Source organism: Tachypleus tridentatus, chromosome 12 (genome assembly GCF_004210375.1).
Source record: "Tachypleus tridentatus isolate NWPU-2018 chromosome 12, ASM421037v1, whole genome shotgun sequence".
NCBI lineage: Eukaryota > Metazoa > Arthropoda > Merostomata > Xiphosura > Limulidae > Tachypleus > Tachypleus tridentatus.
This window is the reverse complement of record NC_134836.1, coordinates 18,577,826-18,587,184: the sequence shown is the minus strand read 5'-3', so window position 1 is coordinate 18,587,184 and position 9,359 is coordinate 18,577,826. Positions and strand designations below refer to the sequence as shown.

Genomic DNA, 9,359 nt, shown 5'->3' with positions numbered 1-9,359 from the left:
CATCGAACATCTTTGGGACGAGTTGGACCGACGTCTGCGACAGCGACAACCTCAACCGCAGATTCTACCTCAGCTTGCAGCATCTTTGCAGGCTGAGTGGACAGCCATTCCACAGGATGTGATTCGTCATCTCATCGCTTCCATGGGCAGGAGATGCCAAGCAGTTATTTATGCTCACGGGGGGCATACTCGTTATTGACGTTGAGTGACGTTAAACTTCAACTAGTGAGCGTTGACTTCGCCTTTGCAGACTTTGGATGTTCAGCAGTGAATGTGCAAAGTTTCACACATGCCATACAAAACTACCCGGAATAAATTTGTTAACAATTTGTCTCAAATTTTGCCTTTTGCGTTTCTTTTTTTGAAGAGTATATTTGCAGGGAACATCAGTTCGCCTATAACGTTAATAAAAACTAATAATTAAGTTCTGAATAATGTCAATTCCAAGGATGCCAATTCCTGAACCAAGATCAACATGGGCTACTTTCTTTTTATGTGTCACCTCTTATACTTCGTTGTAGAGCTATCACTAATATATAATTTCCTTCATTTATAAGAATGAAGTTTATGCCAACTTACTTGAGTGGTAGTTTCATCCAGTGTGCCTGATATACTGTGAGGTCTTCCAGTGTGTTGACCACTTCTGTGTCAACTAGGAATTCTACATATTGCCCCTATAACTCGATAGGCACATTCTATGATCCAATTAGTCTTAAGAGAGTTGGGCTTACTGTCAAAACTTACAGTGCATGCTATCCATCGCACTCTCCCTCAACTTGGGCTTCATTGGCTTCCTGTTGTTGTCTCTCCTACACCCACTGATCCATTAATCGAAACCAATACCCTTATCTTTCTCACTATTCATCAAGGTACAAGCCATTCACTAAAAATATAATTCAATGTTCCACAAGCAAAGCAAACGTTGTGCAACTCTATTTAAGAACAACATCAAGATGAAGGTATCATCAACAGAGATTATGGCATGTAAGCCATGTAAGAACCAGTAAGCCCTATCCTTTTCCTGGATACCTGTGGAAGTGAATTACAGTTCATGAATGTAAAAGTAGTTGGTTAATCTTCATCTTTGTATGGGTACCTTGATAGGACTGTCTGTAAGAGGTAGAGCTACTGCAGGTTTCTTCCTTTCCTGTGAGCTTAGTAGCCACTTCATTAAGCATCCCGACAAATTGCCTCAATAAGAGTAAGATAATTTCTCAAACTCGGATGGTGTATTAGCATTTTACTTGATAGCCTTTCCACAACTTTGTGAAGGAGAATATTCTTGTTATCTCCCAAGCCCACTGAAAGGTAAACTTTATTATTCAGCTGGTGCAGATAATCTTAGTAGTTGACCAAACTTTCTGCGTTACCCCTCTTCTGAGCCTTTCCTACGGCTTACAGAGGTTACTGACCGATAGCTGACCACAGATTTAAAGGGGGTTGTGTAATTGAATGTAGGAATGCAGAGGGCATGCTTAGATGTTGGATGTATATATTAATATAGGTATAAAGGTGTTCCTTTGTATTGGTTTAATTTGGGCTTTAGTTGTCGTATAAATAAGGCTTCTTTAATCTTGCGTGTTTTTATGTTTGTTTCTTTATTTTCTATGGTTATGTGGCCCGGCATGGCCAAGCGTGTTAAGGCGTGCGACTCGTAATCTGAGGGTCGCGGGTTCGCATCCCCATCGCGCCAAACATGCTCCCCTTTCAGCCGTGGGGGCGTTATAATGTGACGGTCAATCTCACTATTCGTTGGTAAAAGAGTAGCCCAAGAGTTGGCGGTGGGTGGTGATGACTAGTTGGCTTCCCTCTAGTTTTACACTGCTAAATTAGGGACGGCTAGCACAGATAGCCCTCGAGTAGCTTTGTGCGAAATTCAAAAACAAACAAACAAGTTTATCAGTGTAGTTTTTACATAGTATACACCTTAGTTTTGTGCCTGGTTTTTGAAGAAATTTGGTATTAACTGGAATGTTATATTTGTTACTAGTTTTTGCCAAATGTTAGTTATTTTTCTGCTGATGTCGGGAATATATGGTGTACAGCAGTATATGGTTTCGTGATTTTTTGATTCGTGAGATATATTTACTTTTGTTGGTTGATTTTGCTTTCTGCCTAGGTGTGTGCGTATAATGTTTTCTATGGTTTGTGGACAAAACTTATTGTTGTTGATGAAGTATTGTTTTATTTTATCTAGTTCGTCGTTATATTTATCTGGTGAGCATAGTTTTATGGCTGTGTTTATTTGGTTTCTTGGTTTGTTGAGTTTTTGTTTTGTTTCATGTACTGAGTCCCAAGGAATGTATAGTCCAGTATGGGTGATTTTCGGTAGATTCCTGTTTTAAATTGTTTGTCGGTTCTTGTAATTTTGAGGTTAAGAAATGATATTTGATTGCTTTCTTCTTGTTCACATGTGAAGTTGATGTTGGGATGTATAGAGTTAATGTGATTGAAAAAATTAAGTATGTGTTCTGTAGATGTGAATCCCGCAACCGTGTCATCTACATATCTGTACCAGTATAGTGGTGGATGTAATGCTGTGTTAATTGCTTGTGTTTCAACTTGTGTCATAAAAATATTGGCTAGAACTGGTGATACTGGGTTGCCCATGCTTAGGCCACTTTTTGTATATAGTTTTGGTTGTTGAACATGAAGTTTGTCTTTATCGTGGTGAATTCTATGAGGGTTGCTAATTGGTTGCTGGGAATGTCTATAGTTGGGCTTGGGTCTCGGATATAGAGTTCTAAGGCTATCTTGCAGGTTGTAGTGGCTGGACTTCTGTAAAGAGGGATATAACATTGAAACTGGCCATTATGGCTTCATGATTAAGTTGATTAAGCTTAGATTTGAAATGAAAAGAGTCTTTGATGAATGAGATGGTTGGTGTTACATATTTGGAGAATGACCATGCTATGTATTTACTAAGATTGTAATTAAACGATTCATATGTGAACATTATTGGTCGTAGTGAACAATCTGGTTTATGAGGTTCGGAGATACCGTATATTTGTGATGTACCTGAGTCGGTCTTGCGTATGTAGGAATAAAGTGTTTTTGAAATTGACGTGGTTTTTAATTTTTAATAATTTTTGTTTAGTTGCGTTTTGTGTGTCTTTGTTGGATTTGTGTGTATTGGTTTAAATTTGTTTGTGTCTGATAGGATGTTTTTCATATTTTGGTTGTATTCATTCGTGTTCATTTTGACTATAGCGTTTCCTTTATCTGCTTTTAAAATTTTTATGTTTTTGTCTTGTTTTAGGTTTTGAATGGAATTAATGTTTCTTTTTGTAAGGTTATTTTTAATTTTCTGTTTTGTGAAATTATGTTGATGGTTTTGTGAGAAAAATATTTGAAAAAATCGTTTAAGATGTTGTTTTTAGGTGTTTCTGGAGAATATAAATTTTTAATTTTTGCTGGGAAGTTTGACTGTTAGATGTCAATAGAATTGTCGAAATTGTTTTCTTTCTGTTGGTTGTTTCAGGTTGTTTTCTTGTTTTTATTTTCTGTGTAAAGTACCAGAAGACTCCTGGCTAGGTCTTCTAAACATGGTTTAATTTCCAAGGTTGGAATGTACCTAGGTGCTATTGCGAAGTTGAGTCCTTTGTTAAGTAGATGTATCTCGTCTGTGTTTAATTGTCGGTCGGATCTGTTAATTATGAGGTTGGTCAATGATTTGTCGTATTGGTGTCTTTTCTGTTGTTTGCATCTTAGTTTCTCTAGTTTTTTTTTGTGGTAGGTCTTTTTGTCCCTGTCTTTCCTAGTGTTGATTTCATTTATGTTTCGTTGTATAAGTCCGAAATTCTCTGGTTTAATGCAGCATGCCAGTCGATGGTCTAGGTTCATTTTTTTGTTTCTGTAAGTCATGTAGTTCTTTGTATTTCGTGTTCAACATGGTTTTAAGTAGTTTTTTTCATGTAAATTTTGGACAACGTTTGTGCATTGATGATATTTTTTGATAGTTTTACCTTTATAAATGTGGGCGTATCATATATTTTCTATCCCTTAAATGACGTAGAAATTAAAAAAAAAATACTTTGGTTATTTAGTTTCCCTAATATAATAGCGGCAACACATGGTACAAAAAGCCGATAAGATAAGTTTTTTCTAGTTGGTTCATTTCTTTGTCTTCTATCGTAGGAGATGTATCTTTTGAGGAGAATATTGCAATAACATAAATAACCTTTATTTAAAGGACTTGGTACTGTAATATTCTTTCCAGACCAATTATGATGTTGACTCAGTGTAGCAGTCAGACAATGCTGTGAGGGAACAAAGGCTACGAGATGATGTTGCTGAGCGTATAAAAAAAAGAAAGATATTTTTATTTGTTGAATTCAGTCTTTTTTCTTTAGTTATTTTCTTCTAGGAAATCGTTAAGTGAGCATTTTTGAAGAACAAATTATGAGCGTGTTTATATCTATCGATATTAATCTTAATAGAAAGAAAGCTGTGGAGCTGAAGGACTGTCATTTCATCTGCATAGCCTTGCACTCTATGTTCCTGTTTATTTCTTGATTTTTTTCTCATTTATTCAAAGATACCCATCCTCAGTGATGTCGAGAAACCCACTTGTTGAGAAATTTATATGCAAAAACGGCTCGGTTGGGTTGAGAAAATATTTTACATAGAAGAGCGAACAACGTTTCGACCTTCTTCGGTCATCATCAGGTTCACAAAGAAAGAGGTAACTGACCGGAAGCTGACCACATGTTTGAAAGGGGTTGTGTAACTGTGTGTCGAAATGTAGAGGGCGGTATTAGATGTTTGAATATATAATTTTATTTATTTATTATATTAATATAGGTATAAAGACGTTCCTTTATATTGGTTTATTTTAGGTTTAAGTTGTTGTATAAGTAAGGCTTCTTTGATTTTGCGTTTGTTTATGTTTGTTTCTTTATTTAGTATTTGAGTGTTTTCTATGGTTATGTTGTGTTTATTTGACTTGCAGTGTTCGAAAACGTGTGAAGGTGACTTTTTTATGTTCTTTGAATCTGGTTTCCATTTTTCTACTTGTTTCTCCAATATAGAAGTCGTGGCAGTTATCACATTGTATTTTATAAATAATGGTGTGTTTGTCAGTGTAGTTTTTACATAGTATAGACCTTAGTTTTTTGCTTGGTTTTTGAATAAATTTGGTATTAACTGGAATGTCATATTTTGTTACTAATTTTTGCTAAATGTTGGTTATTTGTTTGCTGATGTCAGGAATATATGGTATACAGCAGTATATGGTTTCGTGGTTTTTTGATTCGTGAGCTGTATTTACTGTAGTTGGTTGATTTTGCTTTCTGTCTAGGTGTGTGCGTATAATGTTTTCTACGGTTTGTGGAGGAAACTTATTGATGTTGATTGTTTTATTTTGTCTAATTCATCGTTAATTTTATCTGGTGAGCATAGTTTTATGGCTGTGTTTATTTGGTTTCTTAGTATGTTGAGTTTTTGTTTTGTTTCATGTGCTGAGTCCCAAGGAATGTATAGTCCAGTATGGGTGATTTTTCGGTGGATTTCTGTTTTGAATTGTGTGTCGGTTCTTGTAATTTTGAGGTTAAGAAATGATATTTGATTGCTTTCTTCTTGTTCACATGTGAAGTTAATGTTGGGATGTATAGAGTTAATGTGATTGAAAAAAATTAAGTATGTGTTCTGTAGATTTGAATCCCGCAACCGTGTCATCTACATATCTGTACCAGTATAGTGGTGGATGTAATGCTGTGTTAATTGCTTGTGTTTCAACTTGTGTCATAAAAATATTGGCTAGAACTGGTGATATTGGGTTGCCCATGCTTAGGCCATTTGTTTGTATATAGTTTTGGTTGTTGAACATGAAGTTTGTCTTTATCGTGGTGAATTCTATGAGGGTTGCTAACTGGTTACTGGGAATTTCTATAGTTGGGTTAGGGTCTCGGATATAGAGTTCTAAGGCTATCTTGCAGGCTTCAGTGGTTGGAACTTCTGTAAAGAGGGATATAACATCGAAACTGGCCATTAAGGCTTTATGATTAAGTTGATTTAGATTAGACTTGAAATTAAAAGAGTCTTTGATGAATGAGCTGGCTGATGTTACATATTTGGAGAATGCCCATGCTATGTATTTACCAAGATTGTAATTAAACGATTCATATGTGGACATTATTGGTCGTAATGGACAATCTGGTTTATGAGGTTTGGGGATGCCGTATATTTGCGGTGTGCGTGAGTCGGTTTTACGTAGGTAGGAATAAAGTGTTTGTGAAATTGTGTTGGCTTTTTTCATTTGTAGTAGTAATTTGTTCAGTTGTGTCTCGTGTGTCTTTGTTGGATTTGTGTTTATTTGTTTAAATTTGTTCGTGTCTGATAGGATGTTATTCATTTTTTGGATGTATTCATTCGTGTTCATTATGACTATAGCGTTACCTTTATCTGCTTTTAGAATTTTTATGTTTTTGTCTTGTTTTAGCTCTTCTATGTAAAATATTTTCTCAACCCAAACGAGCCGTTTTTGCATATAAATACCCATCCTCGTTAGTTTACACTTAAAGAAATTCTGTCAAGTTATCTGTGATAAAATAATCCTAAATTCTTGATTAAATCTCCTGTTATTTACGGGCTTGTCTATCTGATATTTGTTGGGAAATCAAGTTTACTTGAAAATAATATGATGCATTTTATATATGTAAAAACGGCTGGTATGGGTTGAGAAAATTTTTTTTATCTAGAGAAGCGAACAACGTTTCGACCTTCTGCGGTCATCTCAATCACTATTTAGTAACTTTTCCATAAATACTTTAACAATTACTCGCATTTATAATTAAGTAACTAATTTCTAGATATTAGTCTAAATGTTGTGATCCTAGCGCCATGCACCTACTAGTTGACATTGTAATTAAAACAATGAAACAAAGCTTACAACACTAGATTAATATTAAAAAGTAGAAAACGAATGCTACGTTTTGTAACACACATGTAAACGACGGGTTTGAATTGATGTTCATTTAATTCTTCAATGTAGAGTGGAGAACCTAGCTCTAGGTGACTGGGTAAGCAGTTTTAAAAGAGTTAAGTTTCTTACTACGTAGTGATTTTAATTTTGTAAATACACTTGATTTATTGCTATTGTTTTCACTGAATTTTACATATTACAATACATTCCTACAATACTAAGTTATAATATTTCTTGCTTTTGTGTTTGTTTGTTTTTGTTGTTGGTTTCTTAATACGAGGAAATGAAATTAATTTGTAGTTATTCTCCAGCCAGTGTTTTGGTTTGCAAAAATTACTTTTTACTTTTCAAATGGAAGATCGTATCCGGCAGATGGTGCATAAAATGTGTTAGTGAAACACCCACTATTACTTCTAAATTGTAGACTGTGGGAAGTTGTGTTTTGGACTTAACGTTGTATATTTACTAAGTAAATCGCGGAATACAAACAGAAGTTAGAGGATTTAATTTATTTAAATATAGAAGGCCAAAATTTGGTGTTTAGAAATTAGCAAGGTATTACTCAGGTTTATTTTTAATACATAATAAACTTTGTTATTGTTAGTCACTTTTGTTACTGATATACATTGTATATAATAATAATTATAAAATTAAAAATTAATAGTGATGCAGTTATAGTATTAATCTACATAAGTAATATCAACAGTTTGATTAAATATTAGCTTATCTTTAGATTTATTGAAATAGTGACTGAATCTTTAAGGTAAACCGAAAATATTAATTTAGAATCTACTTCCAAACCGAAAATATTAATTTAGAATCTACTTCCAGAGTTTTGATTTCATAAAGTTTAAAGTGTTTATTCTTGTCACCTGATCATAAGTCGTAATGTATATCACAAGAGAATTGTCGTAATTTTAGTACATATATATCTTTTATATCTGTAATGATTGCTAATGGATATTTTGTATTTTGATTTTAATGTAAAAAACAACAAACTGTCTGTGGTACTGGCATAAGGAAAAGTTGTAATTTAATAGCTGAATTGTGTTTTATTTTGCAAGTGTAACAAATGTTTTTAAATTGACCATTGACACTGTAGAGTAATATATGTAACATTTTCTCATATTATACTGACAAATTATATGTATAAAAATAGTATAAATTATTTCAGTACTGAATTTCAGTACCAGCAATGGGCAAAGCACAGATAGCTCACTGTGTAGCCTCGTGCTTAACTACAAATATCAAAATCTCCACTGTAATTATTAAAGATGAGTTTGTTATTGCATTTCACTATAATATCTTATACAGTTAACATATATTATTATACACACAGTATGATCAAGTACTATACGCTTAAAAGCCATTAAATCATTGAACCATAATCTTCAAGCATTTCCTCTAACTAGGTTATTTTTAGAAACTTGGAACACCATTGTGTTATAACAGTATTATATAAAGCCCATTAAAAAGTGATGTAATGAGCTATTTATGAAAAAATTACATGAATAATAAACATACACAAGTGTGTAGTGCAAATACATTTGTCCCTTTCCGGAACAGATTGTCAGTTGAGGTGTCTAAAATAGGAGAGTATTGTTTATTGGCTGTTTATGACTATAATGCATCAAAGAAACTTCTGCATTACTTTTGATGTGTCAAAAGAAAGTTGAAGTTCTTGAGGGACAGTAGGGGGGAGTCTGACTGACCTACTGGAAACTTGTGGAAGAGGCAATAGAACAAACAGAAAGGGTCTAAACAGTGTGGGCTAGTAAGTAATTCTAGCAAATGGGATGATTGAATAAAAAATTATATACATAAGAAAGAATCCAATTATGTATTGAAGCACTCTGGTCAAATGAACTAATTTCTTTTTATGCATCTTGTCATTTAGAAAAGTTTGAAGGCAGATTTGTTTTTTTGGCTTTCTGCAACTTAGATTCAAAATTTTATTTATTTTTATCTCAAAATGTAGCAAAACATTAAACATAATTTTGCAGTGAGAACTTCCTCAAATATTCTACTACACCGCTTGCAATCAAACCCTGATTAGTAGTTAACAATAAATATAAAAGCAACATCTCTTTTATTAGGGTGACTGCCCAGTATTTTAAAGGTTTGTCTCTCTGAAAGAATGAGAGTCAAAGGTCTTCAGGTTTCACAATTCAAGTCAAAGTTGAATGAATAAACAAATCTGTAGGTCCAAATTATGAATTTAATCTGAAATGAAATGTTTAAAGGTACATTTTAGCAGGATTTTGGGAGACTAGTTGCTCATGGTGGTTCACTCTCATTTTAAATATAAATAACAAATATTTAAATTAATATTGTAGTGTACAGCTTATTGCATTGACTCATTGTCAAGATGATTTTACTGACTGGAAGCTTTCAACATGTTTAATGAATCAGTAATATGGCATTATTGGCATAATAC

General features: G+C 33.7%; 1 protein-coding gene across 1 annotated transcript in view; it reads left to right on the top strand.

Annotated features, from left to right (window-relative positions):
• The first annotated feature begins 7,341 nt into the window (after positions 1-7,341).
• Positions 7,342-9,359, top strand: part of Rme-8 (receptor mediated endocytosis 8) — a 170,910-nt gene continuing 168,892 nt past the window's right edge. Inside the window, 1 exon segment of the mRNA XM_076472799.1 lies at positions 7,342-7,477. The gene's annotated coding sequence lies outside the window, so the exon portion shown is untranslated.